Below are 23,574 nucleotides of genomic sequence, written 5' to 3'. Positions count from 1 at the left end.
GCCACCTCATGCAAAGAGTTGACTCATTGGAAAAGACTGATGCTGGGAAGGATTGGGGGAAGGAGGAGAACGGGACGACAGAGGATGAGATGGCTGGATGGCATCACTGACTAGACGGACGTGAATCTGGGTGAACTCAGGGAGCTGGTGATGGACAGGGAGGCCTGGTGTGCTGCGATTCATGGGGTCGCAAAGAGTCGGAGATGACTGAGCAACTGAACTGAACTGAACTGGTACTTTGCCAGAAATTGGCAAATACAGTATGATACCTGACAGATTAAGACACACATCAAATATCATAAGGAAATAATAGGAAAATTGCTATCACTGAAATCTCATGTTTCATTTTCTGTAGCTGTAGACATGTACCTCCTTTATCATGAGAAAAATTAAGATATTAAAACTAATTTTTCATAATATATTTTCATACAGCTATGTAAAAATATAATTACAGAGATGAGGGATCTAGAAAGAAGTGCATTAAAATATTCTGCATTTGTTCTGAGTAATAGAATTAGGTCTGTTTTTTAAAAAATATTTTTAATTTTTTCAGATTTCCTCTAATGATTGTCATTATAATTTAAAAATGTTATTATATTATTATTATTATTACATTTTCTGTATACTCACAGCTCACTCTCAAAAAGTTGAGTCTTTACCATAAATGCATGCTGACTTTTGTCACGTGCTTTATATCTATTGAGATGATTGTATAATTTTCATTCCTTTGTGTTGTTAATGTGGTGTATCACAATGACTGATTTGTGGATGTTGAACCATCTTTGAATTCCTGGAATAAATCCCACTTAATCACGGTATATGATCCTTTTAATGTATTGTTAAATTTGGTTTGTTAATATTTTGTTGATTTTTGAATCATTTTCATCATGGATATTGACTTTTTATCATCTTTTCTTGGGTTATTCTTTTCTGGTTTTGCTATCAGGGTAATGCCAATCTTGTAAAATGAGTTTGGGATAGTTTGAGAAGAACTGATATTAATTCTTCTTTGAATGTTTGGTAGAATTCACCAAAATATCTGGCTCTGAGCTGTTGTTTATTGGGAGGTTTTTGATTACAAATTCAATCTTCTTACTAGTAATTGGTTGCTCAGGTCTTCTTTTTCTTCATTATACCATCTTGATAGGTTTTATATTTCTAGGAGTTTATCCATTTCTTCTAAGTTGTCCAACTCTGAATGTAAAATTGAGCATAGTTAGTTTCTTAGAAACCTCTTTATTTCTGTGGTATCCATTGTGACATCTCAACCACTTTCCTGGTTTATTTATTTGAGTTCTCTTTCTTTTTGTGTATATTTAAGTCTAGGATTCCTTGGTGGCTCAGCTGGTAAAGAATCCACCTGCAATGCAGGAGACCCTGGTTCAATTCCTGGGTTTGGAAGATCCACTGGAGAAGGATAGGCTATCCACTCCAGTATTCTTGGGCTTCCCTAGTAGCTCAGCTGGTAAATAATCTGCCTGCAATGTGGGAGACCTGGGTTTGATCTCTGGGTTAGGAGGATCCCCTGGAAAAGGGAACAGCTACCCACTCTAGTATTCTGGTATTCTGGCCTGGAGAATTCCATGGCCTGTATAGTTCATGGGGTCACGAAGAGTCGGGCACGACTGTGTGACTTTCACTAGCTTCCCAGGTGGTACAGTGGTAAAAGAAGCTGCTTGATAATGCAGGAGACACAAGAGACACCAGTTTGGTCCCAGGTCAGGAAGATCCCCTGGAATAGGAAATGGCAACTCTCTCCAGTATTCTTGCCTGGAAAATTCCGTGGACAGAGGAGCCAGGCGGCTACACAGTTCATGGGGTCACAAAGAGTTGCACACCACTGAGCATGCACATTATCCCAAAATTTGTCAATTTTATCTTTTCAAAGAACCATCTCTTAGTTTTATCAGTATTCTCAACTCTTTTTGGACTCAACTTTATTTACTTTGGCTTTGATATTTGTTATTTCCTTGGCTGAGTTCCACTGACTTGTCTTTGAATTCACTGATCGTTTCTTCTACTTCATCTATTCTGCTTTTGAACAACTCTAGTATATCATTCAGTTCAGTTATTGTATTCTTCAACTCCGTGACTTTTATTTAGTACTTTCTTATATTTTCTATCTCTTTGCTGAGATTCTCACTAAGTTCATTTATTCTTTTCCCAAGTTTGGTTAGCGTGTTTGTTACCCTTACTTTCAACTCTTCATCTGCTAAACAACTTATCTCCATTTTGTTAGGGTTGTTATTATTATTATTATTATTATTTAGGTTTCATCGTATTCTTTCATTTGGAACACATTCCTGTTCATTTTGCTTGATTCTCTGTATCAGTTTATATACAGCGGATGGAACAACCATGTCTCAGTTTTGAAGACTGGCTTTGTGTAGATGAAACTTGTTATTGAATTCTGCCCTAGGTCTTAGTAGTCTCTCAATCCTTCATGATTCCCCAAGTAGTTTATTATAGGCTTAATAACTTCTAATAGTTAAGATTTCTCCCAGAATTGTCAATGTCCCAAAAGGGAGGATCTCAACACCTATATTCAGGCTGATTGGAAGCCAGACCCTTTGACTAAGGCTATGTTTTTCTTTAAAGATTTTTTTTTTTTTTGACATGGACCGTTTAAAAAATCTTTATTGAATTGTTACGAGATTGCTTCTGTTTCATGCTTTGGCTTTTTGGCCATAAAGCACTTGGTATCTTAGCTCCCTGACCAGGGATCAAACCCACCCCGTACACTGAAAGCCCTAACCACTGGACTGCCAGAGAAGTCCCCAAGTATGAAAATATATGCAGTCTCTGGAACTTCAAGAGTAAGTCCTGCTGGTCACTCGAGCAAGGCTAATAGAGATGTCCCTTGGATGGTAATCCCAAAAATGGGGCTCCAGATGAGTGTCTAAACTCTTTTCTGGGAGATTCTGGTGAGTTGGGGTGAGGCAGATGGTGAGTTAAGGATGGCATCCACCATTCTATGTTCCCTGAGAGCAGCTCTGTAGGTCCTTAGCTATGAGTCAAACCTGAAGCATGACACTCAAGCTAAAGCTCCAGGACAAGCAGCTAGGCCTCTTTCACAGAAAGAGTAGATATGTGTTTTAGTCACTGTGCAGTGTACTTTGGGTAGTAGCCTACCAAGAATGGTCTCTCTGATTGTTACTGTCCTGTGGGATCCAGGAATGCAAGCTCCTATGACCACCAGAGCCAGGGATTGAGGCATGTCCCCTCAGCAGCAGTCACAAAAATCAGAGCACCAGACATTAAAAGGCAGGGCAACAGAAATGTATAAAAGCTCCCCTCTGGGAGATTTTGGCTTTCTTTTGTGCAGCAGTAGGAGAGACTGCACATAGCTCCTGCCTTTAGAGGTCTCTAGAAGGGATTACAGCCAGTCCTTAGATGTGAGTTTGATTGGTAGCCTGCCCCTCAGGCTGCAGTTAGGATGATTAGGTAGCAGCCTTCTTTCACAGAAAGTCTGAGCTCTTGTATCTGTTGCTTCTTGCTGTGCCCTGGGTGTATGCACGTGTGTGTGTTAAGTTGCTTCAGTTGTTCCCAACTCTTTACGACACTATGGACTGTAGCCTAGCCCGCCAGGCTTCTCTGTCCTTGGAATTCTCTACCCAACTGGAGTGGGTTGCCCTTTCCTTTCCAGGGGATCTTCCCAACCCAGGGATCAAACCCATGTCTCTGATGTTTCCTGCCTTGGCAGGTGGCTTCTTTACCACTAGCACTACCTGGGAAGCCCATGCTTTTGGGTTGGTAGATATTTAAGAGATCTTTTTCTGTTGGTTACAGTCCTGGGGAATGGTAAGCATAAGTCCCATTGGCCACCAGAGCCAAACCATGTACCCTGATGGCAACTGCAAAAATGGGGGTGCCAGACAAGGGTACAAGCTCCTTTTGGGGGAGACACCAGTGAGGCAGAGGGAGTGTTCTCTGGCCTCTGTTCCTTGAGAGCAAGCCACTAGAAGCATGTCAGACAGAGCCTGCCCTTCAGGGCAGAGGTTCTGCACGAGCAAATAGGCCTCTTTCATGGAAAACCTTAGTGTGTGTTTCAGTCTACTGTCTGTGCAGTGCCTTGGCGGTGAGAGTTTGCAAAAACTCTCTGCAATTGCTACAGTCCCATGGGACCCAGGAATGTAGTCTCCCCTGGTCTCCAGAGCCAGCAATCAAAGGGCATCCCCTGGGCGGCAGTCACAAAATTCAGGCACCAAATGTGTGTAAATCCTGCCTTTTAGAAGATAGTGCTTTCGAGTGTGGCAGAAGGGGAGCGCAACATGGCCTACTGGCTGTAGAAAGGCAGAGGGAAAGTATAGAGATCATATCTACAGGAAAAAGAAAAAATAAGAGAAAAATAAAAGCCCTGGAATTAAAAAAATATTTAGATGATGCCAGCTAGCTGGAGCCGGGCAGAGGGAGATTGTGAAAGCCGTGCCTGCTGTCTTAATCCCCAGAGAGCGTTCCGGCAAACTTCTAGATGTGCACATTAAATTAGATGCCTGCCCCTCAGGGGAGCTTTCCTTGAAGCTCAGTCGGTAAACAGCCTGCAATGCAGGAGACTGGGGTTCTATTCCTGGATTGAGAAGATCCCCTGGAAAAGGAAATGGCAACTCACTCCAGTATTCTTGTCTGGAGAATCCCATGGACCACGGAGCCTGGCGGGCTACAGTCCATGGGGTCACAAGGGTCAGACATGTCTTAGGATTAAACCACCACTCCATTGCCCCTTAGAACCAGTGCTTTGATATTAGCAAATGAGCTTCTTTTGCTTTATTTCTGGGTGTGATCTGTGGCCTCTGACCTGAGACCTTGGCTGAGACCTTTAAGAGTTGTTTTCTCAGATCAAACAGTCCTGTGGATCCTGTGTTTGAGAGCCCTGTTGGCTTTCAAAGCTAGATGTTTTGGAAGCTTGTCTTTCAAGAGCAGATCTTATAAGTTGGGGTGCCTGGTGTGAGGTTCAAATATTTGGCTTCTCAGGGATGAACTTCCAGGTTTTGAGTTCTCTGCAACTGTGGGTCACCGTGATGGGGGTGAAAAGTGAAAGTGTTAGTTGCTCAGTCGTGTCCGACTCTTTGCAACCCCATGGACTGTAGCCCACCAGGCTCCTCCATCCATGGAATTCTCCAGGCAAGAATACCGGAGTAGGTAGCCATTCCCTTCTTTAGGGGATCTTCCCAACCCAGGGATTGAACCCAGGTCTGCTGCATTGCAGGCAGATTCTTTACCATCTGAGCCACCAGGGAAGCCTTGGTGGGGGCGGGGTGGGGTTCATGATGTGATTGCATCCCGGTATCTTCTACCTATTATGATGTTTTTTTTTCTTGTTTGCATTGCTCAGCCACCCTTTCAGTTTTTCCAGAGAAAATTGCTTCAGAAGTAGTTTTAGACTCAAGTCTTGTGGAGGGAGCTGAATTCAGGATCTTCCTATGCCATTATCTTGAACCAGAACTTTAAAACTCAGGTCTTGATTCCAATATATAAAGAACTCTTGGTTCCAATATATAAAGAGACTCAACAATAAGGAAATTTAAAAATGATGAAAGACTTGGACTGGAGTGGGTAGCCTATCCCTTCTCCAGTGGCTTTTCCTGACCCAGGGATCAAACTGGGGTCTCCTGCATTGCAGGTGGATTCTTTACCAGCTGAGCTACCAGGGAAGCCCAGTAGTCTTAACTCCTAGGTATTTAAACTCTAGAAAATAAAAACTTATTTTCACACACACATTGTGCACGAACATTTATAGTAGCTTTCTTCATAATCATCAGAATTGGAAATAATTCCAATGTCATTCAACCTGTAATTGCATAAACAGATTATGCTATAGACTATGCATAAACAGACTATACAATGGAATATTGCTCAGCAATAAAAAGAACTGAGTTATTGGTACACACTACCTTTTGTACCTATCAGACACAATCCCAGATCGTTATATACTGTATGATTCATTTATATGAAGATTTCAAAAATCCAAAGCTACAGGTGCAGAGCTAGTGCCAGGGACTAAGGGTGAGGGAAGGTATTACTATAAAAAGATAACAAGAGGGAATTTGGCAGGATAATAGAAAAAATAAAAAACTCAGTTCAAGTTGAGAGGATTTCCATAGAAACATCTGTCATTAATTTCTTTCCACATTGACTTGATTTTCATTATGAAACTTACTACTTAAATTATTTGTCCAGTTACTTTCTTTTGCTTAGTGAATTTCCTCAGAATGCCAGCTCCATGAGAACAGGCTCCTAATTTATCTTTTGCCCCATTTTCTTCCCAGCACTCAGATCGTGCCTGGCCCATAGTAGGTACCCAAATATTACTTGTTGAGAGAATAAATGGTGAGCAATGGACTGTGGTCTATTTTAATCAGGAAAAATGGTCATGCAAAGTAATAAAAGCAGCAACTGCCTATGTAGGCAAGACTTGGTTCTTGCCAGAGACTTAATGGTCAAAGAAGTCACATCATACATGAAACCCAAAATATTATCAAAGATCAAAAAGAATAAGGTAGAACAATAAGTCAGGAGTTTCCCAAGTGTAAGAGGAAATGATTTGTAAAATCGAACAATGAGATAACAAAATGTACCCTTACTGACTTTAGGAGGTCATTTAATTAGCCTTAGTGGCTCAGACAATAAAGAATATGCCTGTAATTCAGGAGACCCGGGTTGGATCCCTGGGTCAGAAGATCCCCTGGAGAAGGAAATGGCTACCCACTCCAGTTTTCTTGCCTATAGAATTCTGTAGACAGAGAAACCTGTCAGGCTACAGTCCATGGGGTCGCAAAGAGTCAGACACAACTGAATGACTAACACTAACACTTGATTAGGCTACAGTTCAACGTGCAGAACAAACAATCCCAATGTCACCAAAATCTCTGCTGTTGTAATGTCTAGGATAAGGTTGCATCTCTGGATATAATGTAGATTCTCTAGTATCTATTTTTGCTATTCTACAGAATCACAGTAAGATAGTGTATATGTGTGGGGACTTTTTGAAGGTCCCAGAGGGTGCTACTCTTCTACATAAGTATTTACAATATAACTCAGGACAATGTTCACTCCCCCTCTTCAGAAATTAAAATGCCCAAGGGCTTCAGTGAACTAAATAGCCTTGAAGATGGTAAATGAATTTTGTGCAAAAGCAGCTTAAGAGTAATGAGAAGCTGGCTTAAAAGAGAACACTTCAAACATGTCAGTGTTAGAAGTTATGAAAATCAAAACTGTGTACAGACTATCACTACAGGATCTGTTTGCACAGCATAACCCTAAAACCTTTCTAAAGTTTCCAGTTAGTGAGTTTTTAGAATATTTTAATCCTTAGGTAAAATCTATTCCATAAGGTGTAGATTTTTCATCTTATTATGGGTATTAGGAGGTGACTTGCTTTGGGCATCCTTCTCCTGAGATGGGACATAGACCAGGCTTGCCTCTGGGAACTTCATGTTTTTCCTGTGAGAAACCCATTCACTTTAGGGAGTGAATGTTTACCCTAGAATATAGTTAAATGTGTTCCCACATCATGTTTCCAGAGATGCCTCTTATCTACTCCATCTAAAATTGCTCTCTACTGACAAGCCATATTTCTTTTCTTCCTTTTTCTCCTTTGCACTTACCAATATCTAAAAAAGTTCATATTTATTGTTTGTCTATATCCCCTAGAGTGTAAATTCCATAAGCATAGATATTCATGTCTGTTTAATTCACAGATTTGTTCCCCAGTGTCTAAATAGCATTTTGTCCATGATATCACTCATTGAGTTTTTTTTGAATGAGTAAATTAATTTGTGCATTGAATTGGCATAGTACTGCAGAGCAGCTTTGTTAGTTTCCATAAACTTGGTAAAATGATGCTGCTATTATTGGAAATTTGCCAGTAATGATTGTCTGCCTCACATATTTCATAGTGTAAGGTCTATGATGGTAAGTACTTTGAAACTTTCTAGAACATAAGATAGTAAGAGGTACTTTTTTAAATGAAAGAAAGAATAAATATATGAAATTATTTATAGAATTCCTCTTCTTTTAGAACTGCATTCAAAACCAGTCTATGGTGCAGATAAGGAAATCAACCTAATTTCACATCCACATATTGCTTTTAACCAAAAGTTGCCAAGCTTAGTGAGTTGTTTCTTACTAGAGAAAATAATGCCCATGTCATAACTTTGCTTATGGACAATATCCTATATGCTGAATTATGGACAATAAAAGATAAGAAAGGTAAACTAACACAGCTAAATCCTGTCAAGTGACAGTCTTATAAAGCAGTTCAATTTAATACCTTGGGACATATTTGGTGATAAGCATTTGGCAAGCCCATCTTACATTTTGCTATGGTGTGTAGCATAGCTTAGCTGAGATTCTTTAAAAACACTGGGAGAAAAGTACAAACATGAAATATTAGAAATTCTTAATGACATCTCCTGAGTCTATTCTGTTTGAAGTCTGGCTGCCAAAAATATCTGTACCTCTACCATTAACGGTCTTTTATTTTTAACTAACACATCAGGAATGTAAAGGAGATGTAAACCACTTTGGATATCTAACCAGCATGATTCATTTGATTTCTGCTCACTGCTGATAGCAGCACATTTATATTTCATGGTTTCTGAATTCAAAGTACTATAATATCCAGATGTGGTCGACTGCCTTCAAGACCAAATGATAAACAGCATTGTCCCTTGAAGTTAGATAGCTGTGCCGAAGAACAGTCCATTCAGCAACAAATCAAAAGATTTATATGAGTGGGAAAGTCAGGTTAATCTTGTCTAGGTATCCCTGGTGTCAAAAACTTATTTGTAAGAAAAGTGAAAAATGTTATATGAAAGAAGTGGTTTACACACAGCCTATAAGGAACTCAAACCAGGGCTCTGTAACAACCTAGAGGGGTGGACGGTAGGAGGGTGGTTCAACAGGGAGTGGACATATGTATATCTGTGGCTGATTCATGTTGATGTATTGCAGAAACCAACACAATATTATAAAGTAATAATCTTTTAATTAAAAATAAATAAATTTCAAAAAATTAAAAAAAATTAGCAGAGAAAGTGAGTTGCTCAGTTGTGTCTGACTCTTTGAGACCCCATGGACTGTAGCCCACCAGGCTCCTCCATCCGTGGAATTTTCCAGGCAAGAGTACTGGAGTGGGTTGCCATTTCCTTCTCCAGAGGATCTTCCTCACCCAGGGATTGAACCCGGGTCTCCCACATTGCAAGCAGATGCTTTTACCATCTGAGCCACAAGGGAAGCTCCAGCAGAGAAAGCTGACATATAATTTAGAACTAGTTCTGAAAACTATTTATAATGGATAGCACAGCATCACAGTCCACAACTTTACTGTAGTTTTGCCAATCAAAAGATAAATATATAATTCTGGAATGTTTCACGATCGTAGAAAGAAGTCTATGTTGAAGACACAGTCGTGTTAAAGTATAGGTGGGATCCTTCTATGAGTTTTCAAGAGTATGATGCTTTCAAAATGCCGTGGTGATGCAGGTTTTCTACTGCTACCAGGTTCTCTGCGGCTGAAGATGATTTTTTAATATTGCTGCTCATGGTTGTTGTAGGATAGAGCATAATGATCTAGTACTTGTGTGAGTGTTTTGAACAGGCAAGGAATTCTATATAATTCTATATATAGAATTCTATAAAATTCTATATGAATATGACATTTTCATTTCAGTATATATTTACATATGTATGAGAAAAGTGCTCTTTATCATTACCTTCTCATGCAATTTTAAGCCTGAAAAATATATCTGCTCTGTATTTTGGCAAGCTTGCCTATAGAGTAGATTGTAGGGTTAATGAGAGAAGAAGCTTTCTGATGAGACAAGAAACATTCTGCTTGGTTAATGAAGGATATCATTATTATAATCTCTAGGTATTTCATCTTTTCTAAAAATAGTACTTTAACTGTACTTGGTTTAGCTGAAATTCAAGCAGCGATCAATAGCAGCATAGACTTAAATTCTGGGGCATCTTAACTCAAAAGTCAATTTTTAGATCATGTTCCTTGGATCATTTCTTCCTTTTTTTCTAGGTCATTATGTTCAGTTCAGATAAGTTCAGTTGCTTAGTCTTGTCCAACTCTTTGTGACCCCATGAACTGCAGCATGCTAGGGTTCCTTGTCCGTCACCAACCCCCGGAGCTTACTCAAACTCATGTCCATTGAGTTGGTGATGCCATCCAACCATCTCATCTTCTGTCGTCCCCTTTTTCTCCTGCCTTCAATCTTTCCCAGCACCAGGGTCTTTTCCAATGAGTCAGTTCTCTGCATCAGGTGGCCAAAGTATTGGAGTTTCAGCTTCAGCATCAATTCTCCCAAAAATGAACATTCAGGACTGATTTCCTTTTGGATTGACTGGTTGGATTTCCTTGGAGTCCAAGGGAGGCTCAAGAGTCTTCTCCAAAACCACAGTTCAAAAGCATCAGTTCTTCAGCACTCATCTTTCTTTACAGTCCAAGTCTCACATCCATGCATGACTACTGGAAAAACCATAGCTTTGACTAGACGGACCTCTGTTGGAAAAGTAATGTCTCTGCTTTTTAATATGCTGTCTGGTTTGGTGATAGCTTTTCTTCCAAGGAGCAAGTGTGTTTTAATTTCATGGCTGAAATCACCATCTGCAGTGATTTTGGAGCCTCCCAAAATAAAGTTTCTCATTGTTTCCCCATCTATTTGCCATGAAATGGTGGGACTGGATGCCATGATTTAGTTTTTTGAATGTTGAGTTTTAAGCCAACTTTTTTTACTCTGCTCTTTCACTTTCATCAAGAGGCTCTTTAGTTCTTCTTCACTTTCTGCCATAATGTGGTGTCATCTGCATATCTGAGAATATTATCAAGATCCTAGCAATCTTGATTCCAGCTTATGCTTCATCCAGCCTAGCATTTCACATGATGTACTCTGCAAGGTGCAATATACAGCTTTGACATACTTCTTTCCCAATTTGGAACCAGACTGTGGTTCCATGTGCAGTTCTAACTGTTCCTGGACACAGGTCAGGTGGTCTGGTATTCCCATCTCTTGAAGAATTTTCCACAGTTTGTTGTGATCCACACAGTCAAAGGTTTTAGCATAGTCAATAAAGCAGAAGTAGATGTTTTTCTGGAACTCTCTTGATTTCTCTATGATCAACGGATGTTGAGAGTTTAATTTCTGGGTCCTCTGCCTTTTCTAAATCGAGGTTGAACATCTGAAACTTCATGGTTCACATACTGTTGAAGCCTGGCTTGGAGAATTTTGAGCATTACTTTGCTAATGTGTGAGATGAGTGCAATTGTGTGGTAGTTTGAGCATTTTTTGGTATTCTCTTTCTTTGGGATTGGAATGAAAAACTGACCTTTTCCAGTCCTGTGGCCACTGTTGAGTTTTCAAAATTTGCTCCAAGATAGTAAGAAATATATGACATTACCAAACAGGGTCATGAGAGGAGTTTAATGGAGGTGTGGACAGGGTTAAAATAACCCCAAAAGTATACTGGACATGTTACTCTCAAACTGAGTATCAGGACAGATTAGTTGTGTAGAGAGGGTCACCTGAAGAAGGAATAGACTTAAATGGAGGGACATAGCCAACAAACTTACCTTATTGGAAGGGAGTTGGTGAATAAATATTCAAAATTTTATTCTTCTTCACCCTATGATCTTCTAAAATATAAGTTCTATGAGGAGAGAAACTTTGTCTCATTTACTTATATACATAGCAAAAATAATATAAAGCATGTGATGCATTCTGTTTAATGAATGAATGAATGAATGAAAAAATGAGTAGATGAGTGAATAGAAGACTCATACTGAGTTCCTTAGTCTCTTGAAAATCAAAAAGCAAATTCTACTTCCTTTGCCTTACTAATGCATATCAATGCCATGAGAGCTCATTATTTTATTTTTAGAGAAAATGATCAATGAGAACATTGTGGTAGAGAATCCTCACTGGGACTTTTGAACTGAACACATTACTTAGCAAATGCTAACATGGGAACTTGAAGATTTTTAATGAACCTGCTGAAGTCAACACATTAATGCAACTGAAACCAGTAGAGAAGCAACTATCTGTTAACCTCAGCACTGTCAGGTCTAAAAAGTCTTTTACTCATAATTTGGGCTTGTAACCTGTAAAATAAATCAGAACATAACAATAGCTAACCATGAGAACTTTTTGACTACCTCCCAGGAGTTAATTTTCTTGAAGACAGCATAGTGTATGTGGGAGAAAAATCCTGTACTTTGAGTTAAGCAAAACTCTTATCAAACTCTTGCTCTGCTATTTACTAATCATATAACATGAGAACTTTACTTAAATTAAAAAATCTTAATTATATAATTTATTAATCAGAATAATGTCATTTAAAAATATTGTGTCAAAAATTTAATAAGAAGTATTTGTAGTGTCTTGCACATGGTATGTGTTCTGTACATGTAAGTTTACTGCTCCCCTTGGGGTTCATTAATTTTCTATTTTCTTTTAGTTCTCTTTGATTTTATAAAATTTTGGAAAATTCTTGATATTATTGTATTGTATGTATAGTTGATTGCATCAATTTCATAACCTCTATAAAAAAAGGAAGAAGAAGAAAAATGGCATTTTTTAATATTTGGAAGATTTATTTTTCTGTTAGATATAAATGGCCCCCAGTGATATTTGTTTTGGCTTTAAAATAGTTTTTAATTTATTTTTAATTGGATGATAATTGCTTTACAATGTTGTGTTGGTTTCTGCCATAAAGCAAGGTGAATCAGTAAATAGTCATACATATATTGCCTCCCTGGGGAGCCTCCCTCCCAGTCCCATTCCCATCCCTCTAGGTTGTCACAGAGCACTAGATTGAGCTCCTTGCATTATACAACAACTTCCCACTATCTATTTTACATATGGTAATGTATATGTTTCAGTGCTACTCTCTCAATTCATCCCACCCTACCATGGAGAAGACTCCTTGAAGACTCTTGAGAGTCATTTGGACTGCAAGGAGATCAAACCAGTCCATCATAAAGGAAATGAGTTCTGAATATTCATTGGAAGGATTGATGCTGAAGCTGAAACTCCAATACTTTGGCCACCTGATGTGAAGAGCTGACTCACTGGAAAAGACCCTGATGCTGGGAAAGATTGAAGGCAGGAGGAGAAGGGGATGACAGAGGATGCAATGACTGGATAGCATCACCGATTCAATGGACATGAGTTTGAGTAAGCTCCAGGAGTTTTTGATGGACAGGGAAGCCTGGTGTGCTACAGTCCATGGGGTCACAAAGAGCTGGACACAACTGAGCCACTGAACTGAACTGAATTGAGCCCCTCCCCGTCTGTGTCCACAAGTCTGTTCGCTATGTCTGCATCTCTATTTCTGCCCTACAGATAGGCTCATCAGCACCATTCTACTAGTTTCCATATATGCATATATATATGTACATGCATTAATATATGACATTTATTTTTCTATTTCTGACATTTCACTCTGTATAATGACAGCATGCTTTTACATATTGCTATCCCTTTTCCATTTATATTTTGAACCTGAGATCTAGAAATAGTCTTAATCCTGAGATGGTGATAACCACAAAACCTAATTTTAAAGTGGAAATAAACATAAATTATTAGATTTCATAGAAATCTTAATTCCTGTGTGCAAATGACTGTATTGAGCAGAAATCCTAGAATTCTCATATAGAAAACTTAAATATTGCCATATCATTATTATATGCTATTTTCCCTGTTATAAAGGGAAATATAAGCAATTTTTGAATTCTTTTGTGCTTAATAGAATTCTATTATCCAGCAACATTGTTTTATAACATACAACAAAACAATAGTAGCTTTCGTGGATTTTATTCTTCTTGTAAATATTCAGATTCAGCATTAAGTTAAGATGAGTTAACAACTCATTGGTACTGGGGTAACATTCAGTTTTCTAAAAGAGGCAACAGGCAAATGAGGCCCTAAAAGAACAAATGTACATAATATCAACAAGTACTTTCCAAAAATGATTTATTTTTGCCAGTATTTAGAAAATAAGACTTTTAAATTCTTCATACATAAACTCAGCTTATTTTATTTTATTTTTAATTTTTATTTCTACTTTATTTTACTTTACAATACTGTATTGGTTTTGCCATACATTGACATGAATCCACCACGGGTGTACATGCGTTCCCAAACATGAACCCCCCTCCTGCCTCCCTCCCCATAACATCTTTCTGGGTCATCCCCATGCACCAGCCCCAAGCATGCTATATCCTGCATCGAACATAGACTGGCGATTCGATTCGTACATGATAGTATACATGGTTCAATGCCATTATTTTAAACACACAAAATTAATCTCTTTTTCATTAATTTGTTTATATGAATTATTTGTTAGAAAGTTTTTTCTATCTCAACTTCAAATCATAATATAGTATGATCCATCCCTTGAAGCTAAGCTATGCTTTACTCAGGATTCAAATGTGTTCTGACATGTCTGTAAGACTAGTGAGATGTTCTCCTAGCAACAGGAGACTGAAAAATCCCTCTGGAAAAGAGTTAGTCTTAAGGAAAGAAAGTCCAAGTTCATGACTTGGTCCACGGATAAAGCTAGGATCCATTTACCAGAGAAGTTAAATGCCCAAGTGTAGGGCAATGGAAGTAGAGACTGGGGATGAGGTAGACACAGAGCTGGTTTTGTGGGCTGGATGAGAGTAGAAGTCCATCTGTCTCAAGAGCAGGCATTACCTCCCTCTAGGAGGGTGAGCTGTAGACCAGGGTTATTAAAGGCTTCTGTGATTCTACTGATCTAACATAGGACTGTGAATTATTGCATGCCCCTTTACTTGACCACTTGGGTAGATGGAGAAGGAAACTTAGAAGCAACAAAGATGGTATTTCTTTTGGAGCAGGAAATATTTGCCAATTGCCCTTTTTTATATTTGCCCAATCTTTAAAATTAATGAGATACAACCATCTACATGTTGTAATATCATTGCAAACACTTTGTATCTTTGAAGGCTAACCTACATTTTTTGAAATAAAATATTTAATAAAATTTGCTCCCTAAAACTAAAAAAAGAATTTAAACAAAACTTGAGTTGCAATGCAATAAAGTATTTGTGAAAGTATTAAAATATATAGCAAGCAGAGTCACGTTCTCTGAGTAGTCCCAAGGTGTTGAGGAAAACACAAGGTTTATTGCAAATATTGCTCCAGTTCATACATTTTAGTCTCCTCAGACTGATCAATCAGCATTTGTACTTCCTATAGCCATTTTACAATCTCAGAGAAACATCATTTCCCCAGAAACAATGAAAAAGAGTGTTTGTAAATGTCTATACATCTCTATATTACATATATAGATTGTCTAACCTCTTGGGAAATGCTTAATGGAAAAATTTTTTCAGAAAGCTGGTCATTCCCTTCCTAAATTGTTTGAAGAGCATTGACTCTAGATTTCAAATCTCAAAAAATATATTCCCCTTGCTACACAGAAAGTACTATTGTTTTTCATTGTTTCTGTGAAGCTGTTATGAGTCTGATACAAGATGCATGTGAATTGTTCAGATGTTTGGCAGGTATAATGTAACTATCAAGATTGAAACCAACCAAGAAACTCATTTTTCAGTCCTCTTCAGTCCCATATATGAAACATTTTGGCATACATCATTAATATAGAATTATACAGCTTCATGCTGAATTTCACTAAGGGTTACCAAGTTTATGATTATATCCAGAAAGAATTCTTTGTAATTTTTCTTTGCTAGAAAAATAAAGTATTTATTGCATCAATGAATAAGAAACACTAAGAGTGGATTTACTGTGCAGCTAATGAATTAGATTAAGCAATGCACTCAAATGGTCATGTGTTCTTGGAAAATCTGCAAAAGTTGTATTTTCTAAGAGCAATCACTTAAAATCTAATTTCCATCTCTTTTCCCTCTGATTTTTCCCCTTGCTACCCTCATGTCTGTGACACTGATGTGGCTGCGGAAATTCTTGGAATCTAAGATGAAGTGGAGTTTCAGATACATTTAGTTTGGGTTTGATAGTATGTTTATATGGTTTTCAGTCACTTCTTGGTACAAATAAATTATTGCTGGATGTCATTGCAGGCCATTTCAGTGTACTGGTGTCCTGTTTGCCAACTTAACCATCATTAGGTCAGGAACATCTAGTGCCAGAGATCTCACGGTGATTCAAATGTCCCCTGCAGTACTTAATTCCAGGAGTGTGGGTATCAGAGAAGACACAATATTTGAAAAGTAAAAACTAGAAACCAACTTAGGGAGAATTTTTCCAAACACCAGAATGTGCAAAATCTTAAGTAGAGGATTTGATTCGCATTGACACCTGATCAAAATGACTTCTTTTGTTTAGTAATATACTTGATAATGGAATACAGGTATCCCCTATTTTTTGAAAGCTTACTTTATGACCCTTTCTTTCATGAGAGACCTGTTAATACATTAGTACATGTTTTCCCTAACTTTTTAAGGTTGAAAAAGTATTCTGTCATATATAGATATATCTCACATCTTCTTTATCTGTTCATTCATTGATGGACACTTAGCTTGTTTCCAAATCTTGGCTTTTGTGGATTTTTGCTTTTATGAAAAAAGGTAGTTGCTTCTCTGCTATATGCTATTTTGGGTTATGGAAAACTTCATAGGAGCACTCTTCTTTTGGACAGTGGAGGAAACCTGTGTTTAATGAAAAATGTACCATAATTTAGAATTTTTAATAAAAAATTCATAAAATTGAATTTATCCAATTCATAAAGGCACAAAACAGGTAGCATATTACATATAGGGAGCACATCTGTAATGGTTTGTATGTAAAAGAATGGTAAAGATAGTCTCCAAATATGACAACTTCTTAAAAAGTCATGTGACATTACAGTAGTGAGTGGTGATGCTAAAAGAAACATTCATAAACCATCAAAAATAAAACCAAGCTTTAGTTAACCAGGCTAAAGGGAAGACTGAATGATCTTTTCACTTTTTCCATGGAAAATGTTATAAAAATCATTCTATGAACAAATAATCAAAGAGTATGCAGCCAAAAATGTGGGGAAAATGTACTCTAGAGATGCATCAGTTAATTAATAAAAATGTCACCTTGTTTTTTCTTAGTTTGTAATGTTTGTAGTTTGTCAGTTTTTTAACATCTGAAATTAGTGGTGGTTTAGTTTCTCATTCTAAATGATTCAGTTCAGTTCAGTTCAGTCACTCGGTCGTGTCCGACTCTTTGCAACGCCACAAACTGCAGCACGCCAGGCCTCCCTGTCCATTGCCAACTCCTGGAGTTCACTCAGACTCACGTCCATCGAGTCGGTGATGCCATCCATCCATCTCATCCTCTGTCGTCCCCTTCTCCTCCTGCCTCCAATCCCTCCCAGCATCAAAGTCTTTTCCAATGAGTCAACTCTTCACATGAGGTGGCCAAAGTATTGGAGTTTCAGCTTTAGCATCATTCCTTCCAAAGAACACCCAGGGCTGATCTTCAGAGTGGACTGGTTGGATTTCCTTGCAATTCAAGGGACACTCAAGAGTCTTCTCAAGCACCACAATTCAAATTGGCACTCAGCTTTCTTCACAGTCCAACTCTCACATCCATACATGACCACAGGACAAACCATAGCCTTGACTAGATGGATTTTTGTTGGCAAAGTAATGTCTCTGCTTTTGAATATGCTATCTAGGTTGGTCATAACTTTCCTTCCAAGGAGTAAGCGTCTTTTAATTTCATGGCTGGAGCTGTTAATATATTTTTGTATTTTTTATTAAGGAGGCTACTCAAAATCTCTGAGTTTCTGGTTCGCCAGATCTGATATGCCTCTGTAGATGCAAATTATCTTAAAGTTTAACAGATGAACTTTATGGAGGTATAATTTGTATGTAACAAAATGGTTACATTTTTATGTGTAGAGTTTGACACTATTTGACAAATGTAAATAGCCATCTGGCCACCACCACAATCAAGATATAGACTATTTTATTCACTTCAAAAAGTACCTTTGTGTCCCTTCTCAGTTGATACTACTTTTTGTCCCCAGCTCTAGGCAATCACTGATCTGATTTCTATCATCATAGATTAGACTTGTCTTTCCAAAAGTTTCATATAAATTGAACCATTCAGTATGTATTGCTTTGTGTCTGGGCTGTTTTTGCTCAGCTTAACATTTTGATATTCATTCATGATGCTGTTGAGAATCAATAGTTAATTCCTTCTTCTTGCTGAGTAGTATTTCTTGACAGACATTTGGATTATGCCCAGTTTTTGTCTATTATGGATAAAGCATTATTCTTGTACATATCTTTATGTGGACATATGTTTTTATTTCTCTTGAGTAAATAACTAGAAGTAGAAATGCTGGGTCACAGTCAATATTATATACATATAAAATTTTATTTTATTATTTATTATTATTTTTTACTTTACAATATTATATTGGTTTTGCCATATATCAACATGAATCCATCATGAGTGTACACATGTTCCCAATCCTGAACCCCCTTCCCACCTCTCTTTTGTGGTGCTCATTAAGATCTAGCTAAATTTTTCATTTATTCATTCAATAAATACTTACTAAATACACTGTGCAAGATACCAGGGGATCATAGGTGAATATAGCAAAAACTCTACCTAAAGCACACTGAAAAAACATGCAAAACTTTCAAAAGAGGAATTTCTCAGGACTGGTGGTCAGGAAAGACATGAGCTGGATCTTAAAGGAGGTATAGGAATCCATTAAACAGGCATTGGATGAGAACACAGCAGTCAGAATTTCCACATTCAAAGGCACAGTGTATGGATATATCATGGGCTTCCACTCTGGCTCAGTGGTGAAAAATCCACTCGCAATGCAGGAGACGTAGAAGACACAGGTTCCATCCCTGGGTCGGGAAGGTATCCTGGAGGAGGGCACGGCAACCCACTCTAGCATTCTTGCCTGGAGAATCCTCAAGGACAGAGAGTCTGGTGGGCTCCAGTCCATGGGCTCCCAAAGAGTCAGATACAACTGAAGTGACTGAGCCCACACAGAAATTACACACAGCATGGTACATCTGGGAAACTTCCAGTAGCTGGTATTATAGGTAAGAGAAAAGCTGGATGAAAATATTACCTGAAGATAGAGAAGAAAGTTGGGCAGATCAAGGAAAACACTTTATGCTACAGAGTTTTGTTTTTTTTTTTCCCTTTGTGAGGTCTCATCGCACCCCTGATGCAGCTAATCATTTCTTTCCTGTGACTGTATCACATTTGGAGCATGGTTCTGTTTAACAAGGGCTTCCCATGTGTCGTTAGTGGTAAAGAACCCGCCTGCCAATGCAGGAGACACAAGTGAACTTGGGTTCAGTTCCTGGGTTGGGTAGATCCCCTGCCAGAGGGTATGGCAATCCACTCCTTGCTTGGAGAATCCCATGGACAGAGGAGCCTGGCAGGCTATAGTCTATGGGGTCCCAAGGAGTCAGACAAAACTGAAGCAACCTAGCACAGCACACACAGCACAGAACTCTCTTTAACATATTGTATGATCTTTAGGGATTTGTCTTCTCTACTAGGTTCTTAGATGGTGTCTTTGCTATCTTTGGTGTGTAACACAATCCTTGGCTCCTATTAGGGCCTTAGAAAATTAGTTTCTGCAAGAATGAATGAGAAAATGAGAATTCATGGAATGACTTGCATTCTCCACCATTGAACACGTTCAGAAAAATTTCTTCTTTACCAGAAATCTATGAAACAACTTTTGTGAAGACACATTAGAAATACATATGTATTTCTCTACTGAAGCAAGGTCATGCATACAATCTTCTTATGAACTTGATTATTAATTTCAATTGCCTTTATGATCAATAGTGATTTCATGGCCTCAAAGACTTTGGAGTGGTTTGCATGGATGGCTGAGATAGTTGAAATAAATGAATCAACTGTGCTTCAGTTGCCTTAATTTTGTGGTAAAATTGGCCTTAAACTTGTAACACTGAAAAAAAAAAAAAAGACTTTGCTTAAAAGAAACTAGAAATATTTTGACCATAAACTGATGCTCTATTGTCTGAGTGTTTTCATTTGTTCCAGAACCCATAAAAACTCTATTTTTTTTAATGATCTTCATTTAGGCAAGGTCCAACCTTATTTACCAAAAATGTATTTTTGCAATTTGTTTTCATAATAGATAGTATTTATTTCATCACTCATTCACTTTGGTAATGACAAAATAAATACAGAATGGGAGAGAAAGGCAGTCTGAAAAATAAGGAAAACAGTTCAGCAAAATAGAATAAGAGCAGAACCAATTAAGAAGGAGATTTGGGGTATCCTAACTGACATGAGAAACGCTGGACTGGAAGAAGCACAAGCTGGAATCAAGATTGCTGGGAGAAATATCAATAACCTCAGATATGCAGATGACACCACCCTTATGGCAGAAAGTGAAGAGGAACTAAAAAGCCTCTTGATGAAAGTGAAAGAGGAAAGCAAAAAAGTTGGCTTAAAGCTCAACATTCAGAAAACGAAGATCATGGCATCTGGTCCCATCACTTTATGGGAAATAGATGGGGAAACAGTGGAAACAGGGTCAGACTTTATTTTTGGGGGCTCCAAAATCACTGCAGATGGTGACTGCAGCCATGAAATTAAAAGACACTTACTCCTTGGAAGGAAAGTTATGACCAACCTAGATAGAATATTAAAAAAGCAGAGACATTACTTTGCCAACAAAGGTCCATCTAGTCAAGGCAATGGTTTTTCCTGTGGTCATGTATGCATGTGAGAGTTGGACTGTGAAGAAAGCTGAGTGCTGAGGAATTGATGCTTTTGAACTGTGATGTTGGAGAAGACTCTTGAGAGTCTCTTGGACTGCAAGGAGATCCAACCAGTCCATTCTGAAGGAGATCAGTCCTGGGTGTTCATTGGAAGGACTGATGCTAAAGCTGAAACTCCAGTACTTTAGCCACCTCATGTGAAGAGTTGACTCATTGGAAAAGACTCTGATGCTGGGAGGGATTGGGGGCAGGAGGAGAAGGGGACGACCGAGGATGAGATGGCTGGATGGCATCACCAACTTGATTGATGTGAGTTTGAGTGAACTCCAGGAATTGGTGATGGACAGGGAGGCCTGGAGTGCTGTGATTCATGGGGTTGCAAAGAGTAGGACATGACTGAGTGACTGAACTGAACTGAACTTATTAATGAGTTAAAATTGGAACAACTGTATAATTAATCATCTGAATTGAGGTACTTTGGAGAGTTTTGAAAGGGGCATGGCAAATAATCTTGCCAGGACAATAGGTGATATGTGAACTGTTTCAAAGTACTCTTCCCAAATCTTTTTGTTTCAGATTGTTATCACTTCTTATAACTGGCATCTGCTGTGCTAAGTCCCTTCAGTCATGTTTGACTCTGTGTGACCCTATGGACTGTAGTCCACCAGGCTCCTCTGTCCATGGGTTTCTCCAGGCAAGAATACTGGAGTGGATTGCTATTTCCTTCTCCAGGGGATCTTGCCCACCCAGGGACTGAACTGGCATTTCTTACCTCTAACCTTCATTGGCAGGCAGGTTCTTTACCACTAGTGCCATCTGAAAAGCCCTATAACTGGCATATAAAGTGCTAATTAGTGGATCCAAGATTATCTCTAGCTCTTCAATGTTTTAAAGCTTCCTACAAACACTTTTCTTAATGCAATGGTCAGGGTAGTATTAAGAAAGATATTGACCTCAGGGGATAGCTGATATGAAAGGATAAGAGTCAGTGGATGACAGTATTTTTTCATCGAATTATACTGTCCATTGATAATGAGTGAGACAAATCTCAGTCTTCTTCAGGGTAGATGTATTCATTCTTTTATTTTGCATACTATAAACATTGACTGTTACCCACACGTGTTCTGTGGGCTTCTGGGAATACAATAGTGAACCAGATAGTCACTGGTCCTAAAGGACTAAGAGTGGTGATGGATAATGAGGTGAATATTAGTGAAAATAACTTTTGAGGAGTGTGATTCTGAAGTTACCTCTTGAAAAAAGTTAAAAAAAAACAGTTTATCAGTATTCACATAGCTGAATGTAGAGAATTACAAAGGATGATGAGGAAAAATAATTCCTATTTAGATGCAAATGTTCTCTTATGGCTTGCTGTTTGACTTAATTAAGAATGTTTATCTTTCTTATTTTCCTAATTTCCAAGCATCAGTTGGCTTGTTTTGGGAAAACCTTTTGATATTCCTTAGCGTTTTTCCATAGTTTGAACTCAGTTTGTAATCTTGATCTTGCTTTTGAAGTATTTAAAATATAAGTCTCAGAATCTCTTTTTAAAAAGCAATTTGAGTTTTATTGATCTACAGAGCTTGAGTTTAGAATGCACAGATAGGCATTTAAATGCATTTTGGTAATAAACACTTCAAAATTAGATGGCTTGAGAGTTATTGAAGACAAAATTGAATTCTAGAATAAATCTGTTGTGAGATTAAGAAGACAGCTTGTAATGTTTTTGCTTTGTATCTTTGGTGAGAATGCACTTTTTGTGTATTTCTTTTACCTTGCCTACTTTTGTATTCTATGAAAGATATAAGACATGCATAGAAATAGCTGGTCTACAGCATTTTACCAGCCAGTATAATAGTTAAATCGTGGAGGGTTGCGGGGGGTGGGGGGGGAGCGCATTCTAGTGTCTTTAAGTCCTAGATTAGAGTATTCGTCTGCCAAGCCATGTAACCTTGATAATGTATTTAACCTCCTCTCACTTCTTTCATCTTCAAAGTGTTTTTCTGGTACCTACTTCATGGGGGTGATTAGGAGAAATAGAGGATTCATAAAAGTGTTTAGCCCAATACCTTGTACTCTAAAGAGCTCAAACAATTCTGGGCATTACAATATCATCACTGCACAGTTCTATTTCACAGGAGGACATGGTCAATTGTACCAGAAAAGTGACTTTAAGAAACAGTTCATAAAAGGATAAGACAATATTCCGTTTCCTGAATCTATTAGACCTATGTTCCTGAAACTTTTTGGTACCAGGGACCAGTTTCATGGAGGACAATTTTCCCACTAAAGTGAGTGGGGGATGGTTTTGGAATGATTCAATACATTGCATTTATTGTGCACTTTACTTCTCTTATTATTACATTGTGATGTATAATGAAATAATTACACAACTCACCATAATGCAGAATCAGATCATCAGGCATTAGATTAGCAGCCTAGATCCCTCACATGCCCAGTCCACAGTAGGGTTTGTGTTCCTCCGAGAACAGTATGCCACTGCAGATCTGACAAGAGGCAGAGCTCAGGTGGTAATGCAAATGACGGTGGGTGGCCATAAATAGCAATGAAACTTTGCTTGCTCACCAGCTGCTCACCTCCTGCTGTGCAGCTGGGGCAAGGTGGGGAAGAAGGGGTTTGGAGACTCCTGTGTTAGACAATGATCACAATTGTTTTTAGGAATGGATATTCATAAAACAGCTTGATGATGCTATTAACATTCTTTGAGGACATTCTGAAATATGAAACTTTCTCATAAACTACCTCTGATTTGCTTTTCTGTAGGTGATTATACTGCTTTTCTTGCAGGAACCTCTGTTCAGGTACAGTGTATTCCTAAAGTACTAGCA

The sequence above is a fragment of the Ovis canadensis genome, chromosome 15 (genome assembly GCF_042477335.2).
Source record: "Ovis canadensis isolate MfBH-ARS-UI-01 breed Bighorn chromosome 15, ARS-UI_OviCan_v2, whole genome shotgun sequence".
Lineage (NCBI taxonomy): Eukaryota > Metazoa > Chordata > Mammalia > Artiodactyla > Bovidae > Ovis > Ovis canadensis.
Note: the sequence above shows the minus strand (reverse complement) of the source record.